The following is a 9,539-nucleotide window of genomic DNA, read 5'->3' on the forward strand; positions in this document are numbered from 1 at the left end:
CTGGAGTAGAGGGTGGGCCTGGGCTTCCCCTCCCTGCCCCCCACCTTTGCTCCCTGATAATCACTGAGACTGGGAGACAACAGAGATTGTGCAAGGAAGGATAACTTCTCCTCCCCTCCGTTGCTGGCTTATGATGAAAATGGCTCAGTAGACTGTGACCCTTGTCTCTAGTGAAAGAAGGGTTACGTGGAGTGCCTCAGTGAGCCTCTGAGGCTAGTGAAATCCTCCAGGAAATGTGGGACCCACGGAGGCAAGGACAGAGCTTTGTCACAATGTATATTTGTGATTAAATTTAATACCATGTTATGTAAAGCATGTCCACAGGATACAGAAAGGCTTTTCTATAGTTCTGGCCATTAGAAAGCTAAGGCCCACTCCTTGCTCAGCTAAAATTTCAGTTGAGGAGAGAAGCAAAGAATGCAGGGCACTAAACATCCTAATATGATATGATGGTATCACAAACATACCAATCTATGAAATGTACACTGGACAATTTTCAAATTGCATCTGAATAGTGTCTGGCATTTCTTCAATTTTCTGCATGATTTAAAGAGTTAAACAGTGTTTGTAGCAGATAATAACTAATCTATATTGCAAGAAAAAGCCAGATACATTTGCCTACTAGAAATCATGGACTGAATCTTAAACTAAAGATAATTTTGTATATCTAGAAAAAAGTGAAAATTAACAAATGATACCATAAAGAATACTCTCATATGCCTTCATGAAGGAAAAAAGAATGGTCTTTGGAGAAAAGGTATAAAACCTGTCCCTGTTTTCCTTATACATATGAATCCAATGAAATATAACCCAGTTCATTTGAAATGCACAAGAAATCTATTAACTAATAAAGGCCAGGGGGAAATTTTCTGAGAGCCAAAGGCCACAATCCACCTTCAGATATGCAGAAGTAATTACCACATATTCACGGTCATTTTCCCATATTGACTTAAGACCTGTATTAGTGTAGAATTTAACTCTAAATGTGTCTTATAGGTAATGAAAATATTTTAGAAATTCGAGTCATTTGCATTTATTTCATACAAGTTCTTAAATTTCATTCTTATCTTACTGAAATCCGTTTTCCCCAAGTCAGAATTATAATAATTTATTATATAAACTAAAACTGTTAATACTACTTTCAACTCTCCAGCTGCAGGGTTTTCCACAAGGATTCAATAAAAGGCAAGTTCAACAAACAGAGTCAAAAATCTATTTCAGAATGACTAACTTAATTCCTTCAATGGAATTGAATCCATTTCTACTTGGACTGAATATGGCTCCATGAATTTTTCAGAGTGGGGGGGAACTTTGTAATACAGATAAGGGCTGAACCAACTGTCTTCAACACTACAATAATTTGAAAAGTGCCCATATGATCATGTGCCCTGGACATATTCTGTCTGTAGTATTGCTGGAGTCATGTTGGTCCCAGGATATTAGAAAGACAAGGTGGTTGGTCCAGAAGTTGGTCCATTAAAAGATATTACCTCCCCCACCTTTTCTCACAATGGATATATGCTCATCTCCAGAACATCAGACGAGATCAAAACTCCAGTATATGTGTACACTGCAAATGAAAGTATGATTGTAGCACAGGTAAGCGTATCCTATGCTAACTTTAATCTAGCTAGCATGAGTAACAATAGTAGAGAAGACACAGTGGCACAGACTTTAGCATGGGCTAGCAACCCAGGTACACACCCAGGGTCCCCAACAGATACTTACAGGGGCAACTAACCTCAGTGGAAGCCCATGCCACTATGTCTTTATTGCTATTGTTACCCACTTTAGCTAGAGTAAAACTAGTATGTGTACACGTAGCCATGCTACAATCACACCTTCAAATGCAACACAGACATACTCTAAGACTTTGGTTAGTTTCTCTAGTGATTGTGGCAAACTAATTTTTTTAGACAGTCCAGGAAAGACACTTGCTATCTTTGGGTCCCTGGACAAAGTACCAGACCAGAAACCTAATACATAATCTCATCCTACTCCCATTGAAGTGAATGAGGATTTACTTTCCTCAATTACTGCATTAGATCAAAACAATACAAATGTCAATACAAAACCCTAGTCCAGCCTCGCACAATGGGACTAACATACAGTAGAATCTGAGTTATGAACACCAGAGTAACAAATTGACCAGTCAACCACACACCTCCTTTGGAGCTGGAAGTATGCAATTAGGCAGCAGCAGAGACAAAATACCAAACAAACCAAATGCAGTACAGTATTGCGTTAAACATAAACTACTAAAAATAAAGCGGAAGTTTAAAAAGATTTGACAAGATAAGGAAACTGTTTCTGTGCTTGTTTCATTTAAAGTAGGATGGTTAAAAGCAGCCTTTTTCTTCTGCGTAGTAAAGTTTTAAAAAGCTGTATTAAGTCAATGTCCAGTTGTAGACTTTTGAAAGAACAAACATAACATTTTGTTCAGAGTTATTAACATTTCAGTGTTACGAACAACCTGTATTCCCAAGGTGTTTGTAATTTTGAGGTTCTACTGCAATATACATATTAAGTTTAAAAAATAGTTTAAGAAAGAAACAGTTGAAGGATTGGGGAGGGGGAGGTTGTATTGATATTAACAGAGGATTCAACATTAGGAAGCCTAATGCAAATTTAATTATCTCAAGGAATGACTCATTTCTCTAGCGACCCGCAAGGCTTCAATGTTTTTAAATGAAGATTTTTGATTAATCAAGGTTTAGGTAACTGAGCTTCCACTGTAGAGTAAAAAAATTGACACTGTAAATATGCATCTCGGAAAAGAAGCTCAATAGAAATAATTTGGAAGCTATTGTTCTTTTAATTTTTATATCACAGTTGCATATTCTCCTATAAAGAGGAAAACACAAATTGCCATGAACACCAACAAGATAGATGCAGGAGTGAAAGAAAAAAGTTGGCCATTTGAAAACTATCTGCATAACCAACAGTGGCAGTAGAGATATCACACTCCATCTCAGGCAGGCTTTAACTGTACTATTCCACTGAGTATATGAGCAAAGCTGCAATGAGCAGATGCTAACACTTTAATTAATTTTTAAGACCCTTTTGGCTTACTATAGAGAGAGAGAATGTGAAACACTTAGGGTGAACTAAATTGAGCATCAAGAACATTGAGTTTTTTTATTGCAAATTGATTTTCTCACAGCAGGCTATCCGTGTCATTTCAGACAAGCATTTCATTAAGATACATACAAAGCTCTTCATAACTTTTAACTATGTTCAACAAAACATTGGGATCAAAAAGTTAGTCAAATCTTTTAGGCTATTCTTAAATTCCAGAAGGGACATTTGACACCAGATGATCAGGTCAAGTAATGTACAATAAATTGAAATATCAATTCATACACAAAAAGCCTTCTTGTGAACCAGTTAAAATTGCTGTATTACAACATAGCTGGCACAAAACCAAATCTATGACTAGTTAAGCTATCTAATAGGACGTGCTCTCAACATATTCTGTGTGGAGCAATATTGACAACTGCACATTTTTATATGTATTTTTTGTTTAATGTTTTAAGCATTTGATGTCACACACATGCAAATCTGCTTCTCTCTTCCCCTCAGGTTCCCCTCAGCTCAGAACAGTAGCTGGAGGCAACCTTGGGCCAACTAATTTCCATTGGTTCATCGCAGTGGCTTTCCTTGTGTGTTGAATCATGGTCAGACACAAGAGCTGGTTAAGCACTGGAAGACAGCTCAGAGCTCTGTTTGGCAGGGGAGTTAGTTAGTTTTCCTCCCAGTTAGTTCTCTGACTTATAGCTTTTAGGGACTGAGACATGGGGAGGAAGACAACAGTGAGAGAGCTCCTGACAAGATGAGCTCTGAGCAATGTTACGGGGACAGCCCCAGGGTTCCCATGGTTCATCACAGCAAAAGATCCTCTGCAACAAACCATGAGAAGTTTGCTGGTCCAAGACTGCCATTGATTGCCTTCTGAGGATGGGAGAAACCAGGTCAGGAAAAATGAGATTGCATTGGGGAATAGAGGAAGGAGTGTTGCCAACCACAAAGGTTCAAAAATCATGACTCAGAGCTCAAAAAATTGAGACTTATTTTAAAATCATGTCACTTAAGAGGAATAAGTAAGTCTACATTATTTTCCATCTGACTTCTGATGTTTGAGGCATTACGGAGAAGCTGCCCAGCTTCAATTTGTATGCAGTCATTTCTTGTTCAAAATTCAACTTTGAACGCACAAGCGTATAAGCCTTTCAACTGGCCGCTTGAAAGGGTACTCCACTTCCCCTCTATTAAAACCTGGAGTAGAAGAGTAACTAATCAACTATCTCCCCTATCGCTATCCTGCTGCCATCATCTGACCCTTCCTGTTCCTCTCCTTGTTCTACCAATGCTCCTTCAACGCTCCCTCATCGTCTCCTGCCTCCCAACAACCCCAAAGTATTGGCTTTTCCCTTCTCATCATTTTCTCTCTCCTATTCCATGGCACACCTAGTTCTTCCTCATGTCCCCCCACCTTCACCTACATCTCCACAGCTTCCTTATTTGATCATCCCTGTTCCCATAATCTCCTTACCTGCCTCTCTATTAACCTGCTTACCACACTGTTCCTTCCTCATATTCACCAGCTCCTCATGGGGTCCCTCCCTGCCTCCTAAAAGCATAAGGACAGCCTGGATTCACTCCTATTGGGAACAATGGCAGGTATTGGCCATCTTTACTATGGGTAGTCTAAAAGTCCATCTGCAAAGGCTATAGGGAGAGGGCATCTATCTTAATTGAGGGGAGACTCTGGTCTATGTCCTATCAAGAACAATGAGAGATGGTGGAGTTTCTGAAAAAGAGCAATTCTATTCGTCAGTCTCTGCTGGCGCACAAACTTTCCATTTTAAAATATAATTGGAAATGATTGATTAAAAATATTCTGAAAATATTAAAAGTGGCTTTGGTGGGACAGATTATCAGAATGATGGTTAAGTGAATTTTAGTGACTGTAGGACTGTTTTTTTCCCCCTAGATGAGTTTTAAAAAAAGGACCTTCTTAGAGTTTAACCCAAACCAATTAATAAATTTACTTGAAAATTTTCAGAAAAGTCCATCTTTAAGCACATATGTTGTGTAAATTTGGGGAAATACAATGTATTCTTCATACAAAACAAAGAATTTGGATCCCCAGTTTAAGTGGAAAAACCTCAAATAAATTTAACTAAAGTCACAACCAATGCCTTCATAATACTAGAACATATTTTGCACATACACTGAAGATACACTAAATATACTGTTTGTTTCTAGTTGGCTCTTTCTTGTTGCCTTTTTATACAATGCTGCATTACCTGGGAGATTTTAAATGACAAGTAATTGGAAATTAGGGAAAAAATTTGTTCATTCTACAGCAATGATACAATAATTAATTATATTAGTTTATTGTCCCTTACGTTCTAAAACTCTGCAGTCATTAAATTATTTTAATGTAATATTTTAGAAAGGATTTAATAATCAGAGTTACACAGTTTAATAAATTGCTGGAGGAAAGGTGTACTCATCTAGTGTAACAGGTGAGTATAACTTCTAGGTTGTCTACAATATCCAAATGGCATGCTGACCAAGGCACAAGCAAACAAGCATTTCAAATTAAACAGAAAAGGGATGGGGAAGAGGTGATCTTGGGTTTGGTGGGACAAAGTCAAAAAACTGCAGACTAGTGAGCCCTGTTGGAAGGCAGTCATTTTCAAACGTAACTTTAATTTTACAAACACCTACTGCCTATACAAACTTCATTTAATTGCTTTTGAACTGCACATTGTCAACCAGGACATTTTCTAACCTCTGTTAAATTTGCCCTTTTCCAACTAATTCTTATTTTATAAGGATCAGAAATTAATAGCTATCTTTGTTTACATAACTACCACATAAAATTCACTAACCTCTTTTTTTTGAATGATGAATTTTAGAAAAATTATGAGGATTTTGAGGATCAATTTTGAGGATCCTGCTACAGTCTTGGTGGCATAAAACACATACATACAATCCTTCATTTCCATTGTAGCATTAGCTGAATTTTTACGGCTTTAGTAAATATTTCCAATGTCTGTTTTAAATCAGCAATAAATGTTTTCAGTATATTTACCTGAATTTAGAGTTTGCCAAATATACTAGATTGAGTTCTGGAAAATGACATCCCTCACAAAACAGATAAAGCAGTGGCAGCGATAGTTTACCAGATCAATTTATCAATGTACCCTAACCTTGACCTAGAGACCATGCCGAAAAAGTCTCCATGCTAACTTAATCCTTAGCCTCTCTGCTGCTACTATGGTGACAACAGAAATAGTGTTTCTTTGATGTGGAGGGAGAGCAGGAGTGTATTTTTGTAAAGTGTATTTTTAAAAAAGAAAAGGAGTACTTGTGGCACCTTAGAGACTAACCAATTTATTTGAGCATAAGCTTTTGTGAATACGAAAGCTTATGCTCAAATAAATTGGTTAGTCTCTAAGGTGCCACAAGTACTCCTTTTCTTTTTGCGAATACAGACTAACACGGCTGCTACTCTGAAACCTGTATTTTTAAAAGTTCCTATAAGGTTTCACATCAGCAAATAGTTGCAAGTTTAGATTAATGTCTCTTACCGCAATCCTCCTTTAACAATATAACTCTCTACACTGTGTATTATTAGTGAAGGAGTTTTCACAACATCTGGGAGCTCAACATAGCTCTGCTGTATCTGACAGTTAAGTGAGATTGCAGAAAAGCACAAAACTTTATGGCTTTGCAGTCAATTAGATTTGAGGGGGGTTGTCTTTGTTTTTAGTTCAATGACAATAGAATGGTAGATTTTAAATTAGATATTTAGAAAATAGATGGCTTTCTCCATTAAGTTCTTTTAAGGAAGGGCCATTCTGCACAAAACTTTAAGTTTCCCTTTAACATCATATACTTGCCTCATTTCTCTGAAGACTTATTATACATTCTGCACAACTGTTTTGAAGACAACCTCTAGCTTAATTAAAATATTGCACATCTCTCAGCTAAGTACATTGTTTTAATGATTTTTTTTAATGTTGACCTTATTTCAAAACAGATACTGAGTAACAGTCTTTATACAATTCAACTGATTTCCCAATACTTCCAAGTGACAGCAGTGTCATCCTCAGCACTTAAGTCTGTTTTGAAGTCTGCTTTCCAGTTCACTTAAAAATTGTTTTAATAGTGCCATGGAATTTACCAATTTTACTGGTAGAAAGGGCTGCAGGTAAACGAGTTAAGAGTTCTCCAGTGCCCCATAAACCCAGAAGCTGATGATCTGCCCTTCACAACACCTGTACAGATGCAGGACTGCACTGGCAACAACACCGTCACTCCTAAGAAACCAGAATGAAGCAATGGTGTTCCCGAGCTGCATTTTTAATGCAGACTAACTTTTAACTAAGACTACAGATACACGCCCCTTTAAAAAAAATAAAAAAGGCACTGAAGAAAAGGACGTGCCAAAACCAACCTCACTTTCTAGGTTTACCGCTAATGACCAAGCCATGAAATCGCAGTCCCACTTCCCACAACTAGCGCCGTTTAACTGAAAACAGCCAGCCCCCAAAGGTAAAGGGAACAAACAGCCCGCTCAGCACCCTGGCGGCTCTGCAACGGCAAAGCGCGGCCAAACAGGGCAAAAGCCTCTCCCCCGGCTCCCCCCGCCGATGGAGACAGACCGCGCCCCGGGCCGCGCATTGCCAGGGACGCTGCGGGACTCCCGAGAGGAGGCGGCGCAGCACCCGTCCCCGCCTGGCCCGCGCAACCCCCGGGAGCGGGGCTCGGCCACATGCCTTGCGGACGTGCCCAGACGTGGCGGCCGGAGGGAGCTGAGCCCCACGGGCGAGCCCAGAGCGGGGCCCGTACCCCGGCGGCACCCCGCTTTCTAGTCCGCACTGCGCGGGGCAGGGGGCGGAAACCGCTCAGCCAGCTGCGGGGGGTGGCGGGCAGCGAAAGGCGCGAGCCTGAGCGAGCCCGGGCTGCGCTTACCTCTCCGCGCACGGCTGGGGCCCGTCGGGGCTGAGGGCACGGCGCGCGGCGGTGCAGCTGCCCCCTCTCTGGCAGGGGGCTGGGCCCGCCTCCGCCGCGTTGCCACAGCAACCAGACAACTTGCGAGCTCCGGCACCGGCGGCTCCAGTCGCGGGGAACTCGGCCCTGGCCGTCGGCCTGGGCCGGACACTTACCCGCCGGCGCCGCTCGCCTGCTCTCGGGCCGCGGCCGCCCGGCTCCGCGCCGGACACTTCAGAAATTTTTCGCCCCGGCCACCTGCCTGGGAACTGTACAGGGGCCGCGCGGGGCCAGCCGCATCAGAGCGCGGAGCCGCTCCTACCCCGCCCCCCCCCCCACCACTTCTCCGGGAGGGGCTTCGCGGCGGAGTGGGGAGGAAGGAAAGACTCCCTCACGCAGAGCCACAGACATACACACACCCCACGACTGTGGAGCGGGAGAGAGTCCCCCCAGCTCCACACTCAGGGGGAAGGAGCCTCCCTCCTCACAGGTACTGGCCCCTGTCCCACCCGCACAGCTACTGCCCCCCCTCCCAGCTGTATGAAGTTAATTCCCAAAATGCATACAACATTGACATTTTGAGCTTGAATCTGCCAAATTCAAGTTAATGGCAAAACTCTCAAGGGGGCCAGGCCCCTACCTGTCTTAAGGTCAGATTTTGCCCTCAGGTGAGGGCTGAACCCCTTGCACTACTTGCCTTTGCTTAGCAAATGCAATAGTTGAGGATACTGTGTTTGAGAACTTGTGCAAATTAAAGGCCTGATGAGGCAACAGGTACTCCGACAAATAATCCCATCAAAGGTAAGGGGACTAGACACAAACAGAAATTGTAGGATCAGCCTTACAGTGTAATTTGTATTATTTTAGTACATCATCAAACCTACAGTCTAGCTTTTAAAAGTAAAAGAGGTGCATATTAGACTGAATTATAAGCATATTTCAAGAGTCCTGAAATAGACATTTTGTTAAAGTACTGTACTGTAAGAAAAAATAGAATCCAAGACAAGTTTACTATGTGCAAAAGCACTTTCTTATAGAACAAAATTGTATATATTTGGCATATGCTGTACTGCCTCCATATGAATTAATGCAATCATATTATATATACATGTGTACAATGGAGTATTACTCTAAATTATTATAAGCAGAAGATATCACTGAAATAATAGATTGTGGTACTGTGACCTTTCAGAAGATCCAAATCCTTGTCACCACTTTAGTAGGTAAAATACATTTACATTTGGTAAATATACTGTTCTTGATCTGAGTAATAATTAATCTACAGTCAGATAACATTGTGTACTGTTTAGTAAAATCTACTATGGTAACGGCAGTGATTACACTATAATGTTTAATTGCTTAGCTGTTACAGATGACAGATCAAAACTAAATACCGTTTTTAGTATACTGTAACACTAGCAACCATTGCATTTGTCAGTTTATCTTTTGTATGCTATAGTTATGGTAAACTAAAAAAATGGGTTGATTTAACAAAAAATTAAATTAAGAACTCTTTATTCTTATTGTCTATT

At 40.7% G+C, this 9,539-nt stretch overlaps 1 protein-coding gene across 11 annotated transcripts in view; it reads right to left on the reverse strand.

Annotated features, from left to right (window-relative positions):
* Positions 1 to 8,329, reverse strand: part of STK33 (serine/threonine kinase 33) — a 99,225-nt gene extending 90,896 nt beyond the window's left edge. For 3 of the 11 annotated variants that reach the window (XM_073347496.1, XM_073347495.1, XM_073347491.1), the window contains exon 1: positions 8,184 to 8,329. The gene's annotated coding sequence lies outside the window, so the exon portion shown is untranslated. The other 8 variants (XM_073347494.1, XM_073347493.1, XM_073347490.1 and 5 more) reach the window with 5 other exon arrangements.
* Between the last annotated feature and the right edge of the window lie 1,210 nt (positions 8,330 to 9,539).

Source organism: Lepidochelys kempii, chromosome 6, assembly GCF_965140265.1.
Source record: "Lepidochelys kempii isolate rLepKem1 chromosome 6, rLepKem1.hap2, whole genome shotgun sequence".
Taxonomy (NCBI): Eukaryota; Metazoa; Chordata; order Testudines; family Cheloniidae; genus Lepidochelys; species Lepidochelys kempii.